The sequence below is a fragment of the Monodon monoceros genome, unplaced genomic scaffold (assembly GCF_005190385.1).
Source record: "Monodon monoceros isolate NGI ecotype Baffin Bay Population unplaced genomic scaffold, NGI_Narwhal_1 Super_Scaffold_11, whole genome shotgun sequence".
Classification (NCBI taxonomy): domain Eukaryota; kingdom Metazoa; phylum Chordata; class Mammalia; order Artiodactyla; family Monodontidae; genus Monodon; species Monodon monoceros.
The window spans coordinates 138,449,720-138,463,304 of record NW_021703767.1 but is presented as its reverse complement, the minus strand read 5'-3'; the positions used below and the strand labels follow the sequence as shown (position 1 = coordinate 138,463,304).

The following is a 13,585-nucleotide window of genomic DNA, read 5'->3' as shown; positions in this document are numbered from 1 at the left end:
TAACTGCACAGCCAGAAAGAAAAACTTAGAGCTTTTTTTTTTTATGTACAGCAAGTTCTAATTAGTTGTCCATTTTATACATTAGTGTATATATGTCAATCCCAATTTCCCAAAATTAGAGATTTTACTTACCTTCTTGGAGTCCTTGGATAAAACGTATGTTCCATACTTCAGCTTCCTTATCTGCCAAACAGAGACTCAAAAATAATCTGGGATAATTTTGAAGTACATTGAAATATTGAGCTAGTGTTCATTCTCTGGAAAATGAGAGAAATACATGAGACGGATTAGCTCAAGATGGCAGAGTAGAAGGATGTGCACTCACCCCTTCTTACAAGAACACTGGAATCACAACTAACTGCTGAACAACCATCGACAAAGGAACACTGAAAGCTACCAAAAAAGATACCCTACATCCAAGGACAAAGGGGAAGCCATGGTGAGAAGGTAGCAGGCACGCAATTGTGATAGAATCAAGTCCCATACCCACAGACTGGAGAACAATTGTACCACAGAAGCTCTCCGACTAGAGTGAAAGTTCTGAGTCCCACATTAGGCTTCTCAGCCTGGAGGTCTGGCAACAGGAGGAGGAGCCCCCAGAGAATCTGGCTTTGAAGGCCAGTGGGATTTGATTCCAGGGCTTCCACAGGACTGGGGGAAACGGAAACTCCACTCTTGGAGGGCACACACAAAGTCTTGTGCGCACTAGAACCCAGGGGAAAGGAGCAGTGACCCCATAGGAGACTGAGTGAAACCTACCTGCTAGTGTTGGAGGGTCTCCTGCAGAGGCGGGGGGCAGCTGTGGCTCACCAAGGGACAAAGACACTGGCAGCAGCAGTCCTGGGAAATACTCATTGGCATGAGCCCTCCCGCAGGCCACCATTAGCCCCACCATTAGCCTGTAGGCTCCAGTGATGGGACGCCTAGGCCAAACAATCAACAGGGAGGGAACACAGGCCCACCCAGCAGCAGAAGACAAGTAGATTAAAGTTTTACTGAGTATGGCCCTGCCCACCAGAGGGACAAGACCCAGCTCTAACCACCACCAGCCCCTCCCATCAGGAATCTTGCACAGGCCTCTTAGATAGCCTTATCCACCAGAGGGCAGACAGCAGAAGCAAGAACTACAGTCCAGCAGCCTGCAAAATGAAAACCACATTCACAGAAAGTTAGATGAAATGAAATGGCAGAGGATTATATCCCAGATGAAGGAACAAGATAAAATCCCCCAAAATAAACCAAGTGAAGTAGAGATAGGCAACCTTCCAGAAAAAGAATTCAGAATAACGATAGCGAAGATGATCCAGGATCTTGGAAAAAGAATGGAGGCAGGTATCAAGAAGATGCAAGAAATGTTTAACAAAGACCTAGAAGAACTAAAGAACAAACAAACAGAGATGAACAATACAATAACTGAAATGAAAAATACACTAGAAGGAATCAATAGCAGAGTAACTGAGGCAGAAGAAGAGATAAATGACCTGGAAGACAGAATGGTGGAAATCACTGCCGCAGACCAGAATAAAGAAAAAAGAATGAAAATAAATGAAGACAGTCTAAGAGACATGTGGGACAGCATTAAATGCACAAACATTCACATTATAGGGAGTCTCAGAAGAAGAAGAGAGAGAGAAAGGACCTGAGAAAATACTTGAAGAGATAATAGATAATATTCAAATAGATAATATTTGAAAATTTCCCTAACATGGGAAAGGAAACAGTCACCCAAGTCCAGGAAGCACAGAGTGTCCCAGGCAGGAAAAAACCAAGGACAGGATAAACATGCCAAGACGCATAGTAATCAAATTGTCAAAATTTAAAGACAAAGAAAAAATATTAAAACCAACAAGGGAAAAACAACAAATAACATATAAGGGAACTCCCATAAGGTTATCAGCTGACTTCTCAGCAGAAACTCTGCAGGCCAGAAAGGAGTGGTGTGATATATTTAAAGTGATGAAAGGGAAGAACCTACAACAAAGAATACTCTACCCAGCAAGGCTCTCATTCAGATTTGATGGAGAAATCAAAAACTTTACAGACACACAAAAGTTAAGAGAATTCAGCACAATCAGAGAAGAAAAAGAAATAAAAGGAATCCAAATTGGAAAAGAAGTTAAACTGTCACTGTTTGCAGATGTCATGATACTATACATAGAAAATCCTAAAGATGCTACCAGAAAACTATTCATCAATTAATTCGGTAAAGTTTCAGGTTACAATATTAGTACACAAAAGTCTGTTGCATTTCTGTACACTAAAAACAAAAGATCAGAAGGAGAAATTCAAGAAACAATCCCATTTACCATTGCATCAAAAGAATGAAATACCTAGGAATAAAACAACCTAGGGAGACAAAACACCTGTACTCTAGAAACTATAAGACACTGATGAAAGAAATCAAAGACAACACAAACAGATGGAAAGATATACCATGTTCTTGGATTGGAAGAATCAATATTTTCAAAATGACTATACTACCCAAGATAATCTACAGATTCAATGCAATCCCTATCAAATTACCAATGGCATTTTTCACAGAACTAGAACAAAAAATGTTAAAATTTGTAAGGAGACACAAAAGACCCCAAATAGCCAAAGCAGTCTTGAGAAAGAAAAACAGAGCTGGAGGAATCAAGCTCCTTGACTTCAGACTATATTACAAAGCTACAGTAATCAAAACAATATGGTACTGGCACAAAAATAGAACTATAGATCAATGGAACAGGATAGAAAGCCCAGAATTAACCCACTCACCTATGGTCAATTTATGACAAAGGAGGCAAGATTATACAATGGAGGAAAGACAGTCTCTTCAATAAATGATGCTGGGAAAACTGCATAGCTACTTGTGAAAAAATGAAATTAGAACATTCTTTAACACCACACACAAAAATAAATTCAAAATGGGTTAAAGACCTAAATGTGACGCGAGACATTATAAAACTCTTAGAGGAGAACATAGGGAGAACACTCTCTGACATAAATCACAGAAAGATCTTTTTTGATCCACCTTCCAGACCAATGGAAATGAAAACAAAAATAAACAATTGGGACCTAATTAAACTCAAAAGCACTTGCACAGCAAAGGAAACCATAAATGAAATGAAAAGACAACCCACGGAATGGGAGAAAATATTTGCAAATGATATGAACAACAAGAGATTAGTCTCCAAAATTTACAACAGCTCATGTGGCTTAATATCATCAAAACAAACAACCCAGTGAAAAAATGGGCAGAAGACCTAAATAGACAGTTCTCTAAGGAAGACGTACAGATGGCCAAGAAGCACATGAAAAGATGTTCAACATTGCTAATTTTTAGAGAAATGCAAGTCAAAACTACAATGAGATATCACTTCACACTAGTCAAAATGGTTATCATCAAAAATCTACAAACAACAAATGCTGGAGAGGGTGTGGAAAGAAGGGAACCCTCCTACACTGTTGGTGGGAATGTAAATTGGTACAGCTCCTATGGAGAACAGTATGGAGGTTCCTTAAAAAACTAAAAGTAGAGCTACCATATGATCCCATAATCCCACTCCTGGACATTTATCCTGAGAAAAACATGGTCCAGAAGGATACATGCACCCCAGTGTTCATTGCAGCACTGTTTACAATAGCCAAGACATGGAAGCAACCTAATGTCCATCGACAGAGGTATGAATAAAGAAGATATGGTACATATATACAATGGAATATTACTCAGCCAATATAAAGAATGAAATAATGCCATTTGCAGCAACATGGATGGATCTAGAGATTGTCATAGTGAGTGAAGTAAGTCAAACAGAGAAAGAGAAATATTGTACGATATTGCTTATATGTGGAATCTAAAAAGAAATGATACAAATGAACTTATTTACAAAATAGAAACAGACTCAGGGACTTAGAGAATGAACTTATGGTTACCGGGGGTGAAGGGCAGGGGGAAGGGATAGTTAGGGAGTTTGGGATTGACGTGTACACACTCCTATACTTAAAATTGATAACCACGGAGGACCTACTGTATAACACAGGGAACTCTGCTTAATATTATGTAACAACCTAAATGGGAAAAGAATTTGAAAAAGAATAGATACATGTATATGTATAACTGAATCAGTTTGCTGTATATCTGAAACTATCACAACATTGTTAATCAACTATACTCCAATATAAAATAATAAGTTAAAAAAATGAGAGTCATGTAGAGGAATAGGTACAATTAACTTCAAAGGTGGCTCCTGAAAATGGCCGGAGGTCAGTGATGGCAGATTTGCAGTGGGGTTTAATAATTAAAGGTATGATGTGGAGGCAAATGCCAGTGATTTCCTTCAGTCGCTCAGTGATCCCTAGTATGAAGCCAGATGAAATCGTTGTCAGGTTTGCATCTAAACTACTGCTTCTTACTTTCAGAGAAGGATGCATCTGCCCACTGTTCAGATGGGTTGCCATGTGCCACAAATATTCCTGAGATTCTGCATTGGGTAGGAGTTTGATTAAGATGATTTAGAGATATGAAGAAGGGGATGGAAACTGGAATAGCATTTATCTGTCAAATATTATAGTTCTTGTAGTAAGAGAGGAGGGTAATTTGCAGTGCAGAAACATGCATTGTCTAACCCTGTGTGAAGCCAACATTCAGCATCCAGGATTGAGCTACTTCATGAATATCACACTACCTTTCTCTTTCAGAGTGTTCAGTCTGTGGACATTTTGTATTCTATTCATAGATTTGGTAAATGAATATGTAGAATGTTTTAAATTTTGACCAACTATGGGGAATGCTGGATTCAATTGTTTTCTCAATATAGGTTAACATCTATACTTTTCAAAGAAATGTTTCAATGTACTAAATGCTTTCTGAAGACATACGAAAATAGAGATTAATAAAAATGATTAAAGTGAGTATATGTACAACTGAAAAAAAAGAAAAGTGGCTATAGAAACTTAAAAAAATTATTTAAATCATCTTCAGTTTTTGAGTAATGCTTTGTAGTTTTCAGCATAAACATTTGCACATGTATTGCCTGTTATACCCCTCAGTATTTCAAAATTTTAATATTATTTCAAATGGTACTAATTTTTAAATTTCGCTTTCTAATTGTTTACTGTTATTGTTTAGAAGTACAGTAGATTTTATATATTAATCATGTATAATGCAAACTTAATAAACCCACTAGAACTTTAAAGGAAGTGATTGAATTGAATCTATTTGAAATTGTAAGTTGTTACAAACAACATAATTGTATTTTATTTATTTTTCACGTTAGATATATTGTTGAAGTAGAGTTGATCTGCAATATTATATTAGTTTCATGTGTACAGCATAGTGATTCAGTACTTTTATAGATTATACTCCATTTAAAGTTATTACAAAGTCTTGACTATATCTCCCTGCACTGTACAATATATCCTTGTAGCTTATTTTTTTTATACATAGTAGTTGTATCTCTTAATTCCCACCCCTAGCGTGCCCCTCATTTTTCCCTCCCCCACTGGTATCCACCAGTTTGTTTTCTGTATCTGTGAGCCTGTTTCTGTTTTCTTATATACATTTCTTTTATGTTTTATATTCCACATGTAAATGTATAGAGTATTTGTCTTTCTCTGTCTGCCTTATTTCACTAAGCATAATCATCTCTAGGTTCATCCACATTGACTCAAATCAAAGAAGTTCATTCTTTTTTATGGCTGAGTAATAGTCCATTGTGTGTGTGTATGTGTGTGTGTGTATGGAATATATATCACATCTTCTTTACCCATTAATCCGCTGATAGACACTTGGTTGCTTCCGTATCTTGGCTATTGTAAATAATGCTGCTATGAACATTGGGTGCATGTATCTTTTGAAATTAATGTTTTCTCTTTTTCTGGATATATACCCAGGAGTGGAATCGCTGGATCATATGGTATGTTTTTTTTAGTTTTTTGAGGAACCTCCATATGGTTTTTCACAGTGACTAGATGAATTTACATTCCCACCAACACGGCACAAGAGCTCCCTTTTCTCACATCCTTGCCAACATTTGTTATTTGTAGACTTCTGATGGTAGCCATTCTCACAGTTGTGAGGTTATAACTCATTCTGGTTTTGATTTGCACTTCTCTGATGATGTGTAATGTTGAGCATCTTTTCATGTCTGTTGGCCATCTGTATGTCTTCTTTGGAAAAATGTCTATTCATGTTTTTTGCCCAATTTTTATTTTTTTATATTGAATTGTATGAGCTGCTTGTATATTTTCCATATTAACCCCTTGTTTGTCACATCATTTGCAAATATTTTCGACCATTCAGTAGGTTGTCTTTTCATTGTCAATGGTTTCCTTTGCTGTGCAAAAGCCTTTAAGTTAAATTAAGTCCTATTTGTTTATTTTTACTTTTGTTTCCTTTGCCTTGGAGTCAGATCAAAAAAATATTGCTATGATTTATGTCAAAGAGTGTTATATGTTTTCATGTAGAACTTTTATATTTTCTGGTCTTACATTCATGTCTTTAATCTATTTTGACTTTATTTTTGTATAAGGTGTGAGGAAATGTTCTAATCTCATTCTTTTACATGTAGCTTCTCAGTTTCCCCAGCACCACTTATTGAAGGGACTGTTTTTTCTCCATTGTATATTCTTGCCTCCCTTTTTTTGCATCCTTTTTTGTTGTTGTAGATTAATTGAACATAGGTTCGTGGGTTTATTTCTGGGCTCTCTGTTCTCTTCCATTGATCTACGTGTCTGTTTTTGTGCCAGTACCATGCTATTTTGATTACTATAGCATTGTAGTATAGTTTGAAGTTTGGAAGCATGGTTCCTCTGGCTTTGTTCTTTTTTCTCAAGTTTGCTTTGGCAAATGATGGTCTTTTGTGGGTCCACATAAATCTTAGAATTATTTGTTATAGTTCTGTGAAAAGTATCATGGGTATTTTGATAGGGTTTGCATTAAATATATAGATTGCTTAGGGTGGAATAGCCATCTTAGCAATATTAATTCTTCCAATCTGTCAACCCAGGATATCTTTCCATTCTTGTTATCATCTTCAATTTCCTTCATCAGTGTTTTGTAGTTTTCAAAGTATAGGTCATTCACCTCCTTGGTTAAGTTTATTCTTAGGTATTTATTTTCTTTAATGCACTTTTAATCGAATTTTTTTTTGCTCTCTTTCTGATAGTTCATTATTAGTGTATAGAAAAGCAACACATTTCTGTATATTAATCTTGTATTGTGCAGTTTTGCTTAACTCATTTATTAGTTCTAATAGTTTTTTGGTGGAGTCTTTAGGGTTTTCTATACATAGTGTCATGTCATCTGCAAATAGTGACAGTTTTACTTCTTCCCTTCCAATTTGGATGCGTTTTATCTCTTTTTCTTGTCTGATTGCTGTGGCTAGGACATCCAATACTATGTTAAATAGAAGTATCAAGAGTGGGCATCCTTGTCTTGTTCCCAACTTCAGTGGAAAGGCCTTCAGCATTTCACCATTGAGTATGTTGTTAGCTGTGGGTTTGTCACAAATGATCTTTATTTTGTTGAGATACGTTCCCTCTATACCAACTTTGATGAGGATTTTTATCACGAATGGATGTTGAATTTTGTCAAATGTTGACAAATAACATAATTGGAAGTGACCTCATTTGTTAATGCTTATGCTTCTGTAATTGCTTGGTTTACCTATGCTTTGGTGACATCATTTATCTAGATTTCTTGGACGCTTAACGAAGTTTAGCATTATAAATATTCTGATTTTTCATTTGAAATTTTTGTTTATTTTTTTATCATCTTTATTTAGTGTTTTCTCATGCCCTTTATCCTTGAGTGACTGTAGGACTTTCTGTGACTAAAACAGCTGTTTGGTCCTTTGAAAATAGCCTCACCTTTCTATGTCCCCTCATCATAATGTGTCCAAGGCCGGGAGGAACCCTCATAGAAACTTGTTTCATTTTTCTAAGTGTAAATTTAAAATATTGAAAAAAGCACCCAACTAACACCCTCTTACAAGTTATAACGGGAAAAAATTAGCAATGTGTGTGCCATCCAGTGACATGCTAAATATAAAGTTTTAAAATTTAGGAACAATGTATCTAGAAAGCAGTTACTTCACAGACATCAGCTTCTCTGTAGGATGTATTGCTTGTCTTGTCTCTTTAGAAAAATAACTTTAGGTGGTACTATTTAAAAATAAGTGAACCCCTTTCTTTATCCAGAGCATAGATAGTGCTTTAAATAGATAAAATCACCAGTTTTTTTAAAAAAATGTGAATAATGTTCATAAAATATAAGTTTGCTTATGTTTAAAGTTCTAAGTGATACATTTGTGGAAAATTATCAAACCAAGAAGGAAATTAATGTGTTTTCAATTCTAGGAAAGCACTGTTATCAATGTGAGGGCACAGTACAGAACTCAGCCAATTTGTGATACAAAAAATAAAGCAATTAGAATAGCAGAGCAGCAAAGTCTCATTTGCCCTAGGTTGTTCTTTTCTCTAAGTGTAGCCAAGAGCTTAGCACTCTGAAATCCATCCTGTACCAGACAGCAGCACAAAAGCAACAGGGAACATAGGGAGCAAAGGAAGGTGCCTGCCTTTAGTTAAGGTTCCCTAGGCTGCTGGTTTGGTCTGGGCTGTTTCAGGGGACACAGAAGGGAAAGAGGGCCATGTAGAGGAGTCCCCGTTTATCAATGCTGTGGCGTATCTACTACTTTTGCACCTAGAAAAGTGGTCTGGAATCCTGGGGTTTCATCTTCATGCCTCCTTAGGGGATGATAATGGGAAGAGGGAGTCTTTTTGGAGACATTTTATTTCCCCTTAGAGACCAAAAAGTTGTAGTAGATACCATTCTAAAACACTGATAAGTTTGTGTCATTCTTCTGTTTCAAACTCTTCTATGAACTTCAGTTTTCTAGAGTCAAGTCCATCATGTTTAGCACGCCATTTTTGCTGCTTCTCTTACCTTTATATCACCTATTTACTATATAATCCAGCCCCACTGGGATCTTGCCATATCCTGAATATATTCTGTTCCTCCTCCCCCCATCCCAAGGTTGACACTGGCTCTTGCCTACCCAATAAACATCCTGCTTTCCCCTCGTATATTCCTTTCCTGCTATAAGAACCTTGATTTGTTAGCCAGTGGCTAGAGATCCTATGGTGTGAGGGTACGTAGACCCTTCAGCCATATTCAAGAGATTATCCATATTAGCCTGAGTCACCATGATCTCACTTTTCCTTTGACTCAATACTGACCAATGAGATATAAGGAGAGATCAGCTGGGGGGGAATTTGTTAAAACATTGGATTTTCTAACACAAGGGACACCTGCTGCTAATCTTGCACTTTATACCTTCTTACTAATTGAACACAGATGTGATTTCTGGCGACATGGCAGCCCTCTTTTGACAATGAAACACCAAACATAAAAACAAAAGAGTAAAGCTGAGGGTGATGGAGAGTAAATTAGAGCCTTGGTATGTAATGATATCTTGAAGTGTCTGTACCAATTCTGAGATACCTTCTTTTATATTTATTTTTAAGTTAGCTTTACATGACATTTTGATCTAAGATACTATTAGTAGACTCTCTGTTACTTGTAGCTGGAAGCATTTCTTCACAGTTGTGCATTTGCCAGCACTTCTGTAGCGTCCTTCCTCACATACCAGCTGTAGAAATTCAAGTATCTTTGGTATAAGAGTTCAATTAGGGTTCAACTAGGAGTATGTAGAATGAAAATTTTATTATAGGAATTAGACCTCAAAAATATATGGGAGGGAATGAGGAAGAGAAGATGCAAAAAGGATCAAAGAAAAATCACCAACCAGAGAGGGTGTTAGTGAATGGTGTTGAACTGGTAGGAAACCAGGCACATCCAACTGCTGGAGTAGATCTTCCAAAGAATATAATGAAAGTTAAAGTTCAAGAGTGAGTAATGGACGGGGAGGGAGGGAGGAAATAGAGAAATATTTAGCTCTCAGATCACTACACACAGATATGCCAAGGATGGCATTTTGACTTTTGTTTTTTGGGCTTTTTTTGGGGGGGCATGCTATGTGGCTTGTGGGATTTTAGTTCCCTGACCAGGGATCGAACCCACGCCCTTGGCAGTGAAAGTGCAGAGTCCTAACTACTGGACGGTCAGATGCCAAAGAGGGGACAGGATTTGTAGTATTGCTAAAAGCATGGAGCTGGAACTAAACTGCCAAAGAGTTGTCTGGTTCCTGTGAAGACGTAGTGCCACTAGGTGCAAAAAATGAGTGGAGTTAGCACCAAGATATCTAGAAATTATACAACGATCTGAACGAGCCTCTAAAATAGCTATGTTTAAACTATTAAAATAGATAAAATGGAGATAAGCCATAATGGAAGAATACAATCTTGTTAAAGTTAATGGATTTTACACTTTATGGCATTTCAATTAATTTCTATTTTTATTTCAATAGTCACAGGCAGCCAGTGATTGTTACTGTATTAGAGAGGTCTTAGATAATTTTGTATTCTTAAATGGTTGTAGAATAATCACTTCTTTGCTTCTTTCACTTTTGGCATTTGAAGTTCTGGGAGAAAGACATCCTTTCCCATTAAAAAGTTGATTTGTTTACATAATAATAGGCATCAGGTTTTGAAAATTGAAGTGCAGCAACTCTGAGATTGACTCTCATGAGACATTAGAAAGAGAGAAAAATGGGAAATGCACTTCTGTTTTGTTATAGCTCAAAAGAAGATTTTCTAAGGCTTTTCTGAAGCTGTTGCCAACTCACAAACTATGTTGTACAAATCTGTAGTGACTTCATTATCTGTTACCTGTTATCGCCTTGTTGAACTAAAATAAACTGTTGTGTTATGTGACCTATAAAATGGTATTAAGCATTTTATTACTTGCTTTGCTGTCAACTTGAACGTAAGACAGTTATTAAAGATTACATGGAGAAGATTTAGAGGATTACAAATGTTATTTTACAGAGCTGACAGGTTGCCCTTAATGTCTCCAGTCATAAAAGACAAGAAACGGGATAAATCTGAAGCCAGTGATATAAACTCAACAGGCAGTGTGATGAATAGAACACAGACACAAGTAATCTTCTTTTCCGTATTCCCTTTTGTTTTTCTGATGCCTATGCCATTACTGTAACAGCTTCTAAATGATGTAAATTGGAAAGCAGGAACACTGAAAGAGTACTTCCACAGAGGGGAAGAATGCTCCTTTACAGTCGCATTAGATGCCTGAGTGTGATCTAGACTTTCACCATCCACTGCTGAATTTATGGATGTTAGAAAGCAGGGAAACTAAACAGGAATGGGGCACGTCTGATGATAGGCATCATTGGTAGTGTGAAGAAACCAGTAGAGGTGAAATTTATTTAGCAACTTGGATTATGTTTCCGAAGAGATGTATTTTCAGTTTCTTGTTCATATGACATTTATGCTCAATCTCAGGTCCTGAGCCACCAACTAGGAAACGTGAGCTAAACGTAAATAGCTAAGTGCGCGCCACTTACCTTCATAGGTGTTCCTCCCGAACTGCATTTCTTCTTCTGGTCTAGTTACTGCTAACAACAAAGCTGCCCTGCTTTTACAGTGCCCCCTGGTGCACCGGTAGGGAATCATCTCACCCAGCATCTTTTCACCTTCATCGCACCCAGCATCTTTTCACCTTTTTTTTCCCCTTAGGAACACAGAAGGCTATATCATTTTTGTCCTTTCTTTCATATTTGATTCTTCAAAACTACAATTGTCTCATAAAGGGTCTATTTTTTTCTCCTATCTGGAAATATCTTTTAACTCTATCCCAACTTACTGAATGGGCTGAACATGATACACCACAGAAACAGACTGCATTTTTTTTCTCCCATCATTCCTTTCAACCTTTCTCTGTTGGCTCTCCTTTCCCTGGCACTGAAGGCATCTCAGCAAGATACAGTAGCTCTCGTCATTTTCAATTATAAGAACAATCTTATTTTTTGATAATCCTCACTCTCAGGGATAAACAATCCTTAGGTGATCCGATTTCAAAATTGAGCCTCAAATATTACTCGGATTCCCCCAGTCCACTTAGACAAGGCTGTGATCTGTGTTTTATTTTTTCTCTCTCTCCCTTCTGACTTTTCCAGACTCAACGTAGCGAGTGTAGAGATTAAAAGAAAAAGGACAAAATGTCTTTTATTCCTGGTACAATTTGTGGCTACTGGTCATGATAGGTATTTTGTGCTGGTTTTCTACTGCAGTGTATTTTATGTTCTTTGGAAACAACCTCCTTTGCCAGATTTCTGGTCTGTGTATTTGCCTAATCGGAGCAATACATGCTCCAACTTACCACTTGCTTATTCTCACCCCCACTCCGTTCCTCAACAGATTGATCTGTTTGCTTTGCCCAAGCAAGCAAGGCCCTCCTTGATTAAGGTCCCATCAAGTTGGCTTACACCTGGATGCTGTCATACACCCACCTGCAGGGCCAACTCAGGTATCCCTGCCACACCAACATGGGAGTGCAGACCATAAACTCCTGTTGCCCTACTCTTTACTCTGCCATTGGGGAATGTTCCAGAGGCTTCCCACCTTCAGAACTTTCTGGAGAAGCAGGCACCACTCTTCACAATCAAGCAGAGACAAGCTCTCGCAAGCACTCTAGACATCTGAGTTGGGTGTCGGTTTGACTGTTTCTGCAGCTTTGCAGGCATCTATCTAGCTGGTGTCTGGGGTATTTATTTCACCCTCTTAAAGGTCCTCCTCCTCTGTTACTGCTTCTCTTGGCAGATCTCTCAAAGTCTTATGAGGAGGGCAAGAGAAAAGCCAAATAATTTCCTTACTTATTAATTCCAGAACACTAAACTCCTCTTCTGTATATAGTTAACATTTATATTTCTATTTACATCTACTCTTACTATATATTACTTATGTTTGTATTATATTTGTACTTATTGAATAAAGTTAGCATAAGGGCAGAAAGGCCAGTCTGGTCACCTTTTGGGGAAACTTGTTGGGTTTCCCCAAAAGGGAAGTGGAGGTGTATGGAGGGTGCTTCTAGCTATTGTTCGCATGTTTGAGGGCTTTAACCAGATCTCTGAGATAAGGGGCAAGGCCCTTCAGCATTACGTTACATTTCTTCTTTGCCCTGTCTTTTTTCTTTTCTTGTTTTTTTTTTTAAGTTTAAGGGTTTTCTTATCAAAGTCTTGTAAAACAATTTCAGAAACTGTACACCAACATGGCACAGACTATAGTACTTTTGTTTTTACTGCACAAAAGTGAAGCTTGGAAACTCCTGTAAGAAAACAGTTGCCTAACTACTTTGCATTTCACATGGAACCACTGTGTGCCTCAGATTACTACTGCAGTAACAGTAACACAAAATTTATTGGTTTTATACAACTTGAGATCAACTAAAAAGTACATTATCAAGTAGATTTGTCTTATTTTTAAAAGCATATGAAGGTCAATTTAAAATGCACTATCCCCCTTTTCCAACGAGATTAAAACAAATTAATAAAAGTGGAAAATTGAAAATCAGGACAAGAGATAACTTTCTTTTACAGATGGACTTCAGGATAGGCAGATAACTTTCACTGATGTAGATGTTCAATAAATTATTTTAGGAAAAAAAATTCCCAAACATCTTATGAAA

General features: G+C 37.2%; 1 protein-coding gene across 2 annotated transcripts in view; it reads left to right on the top strand.

Moving 5' to 3' along the window:
- The window catches only part of ZNF385D (zinc finger protein 385D), a 934,321-nt gene that overhangs the window by 293,031 nt on the left and 627,705 nt on the right, over positions 1 to 13,585 (top strand). The gene's annotated exons all lie outside the window — the stretch shown is intronic.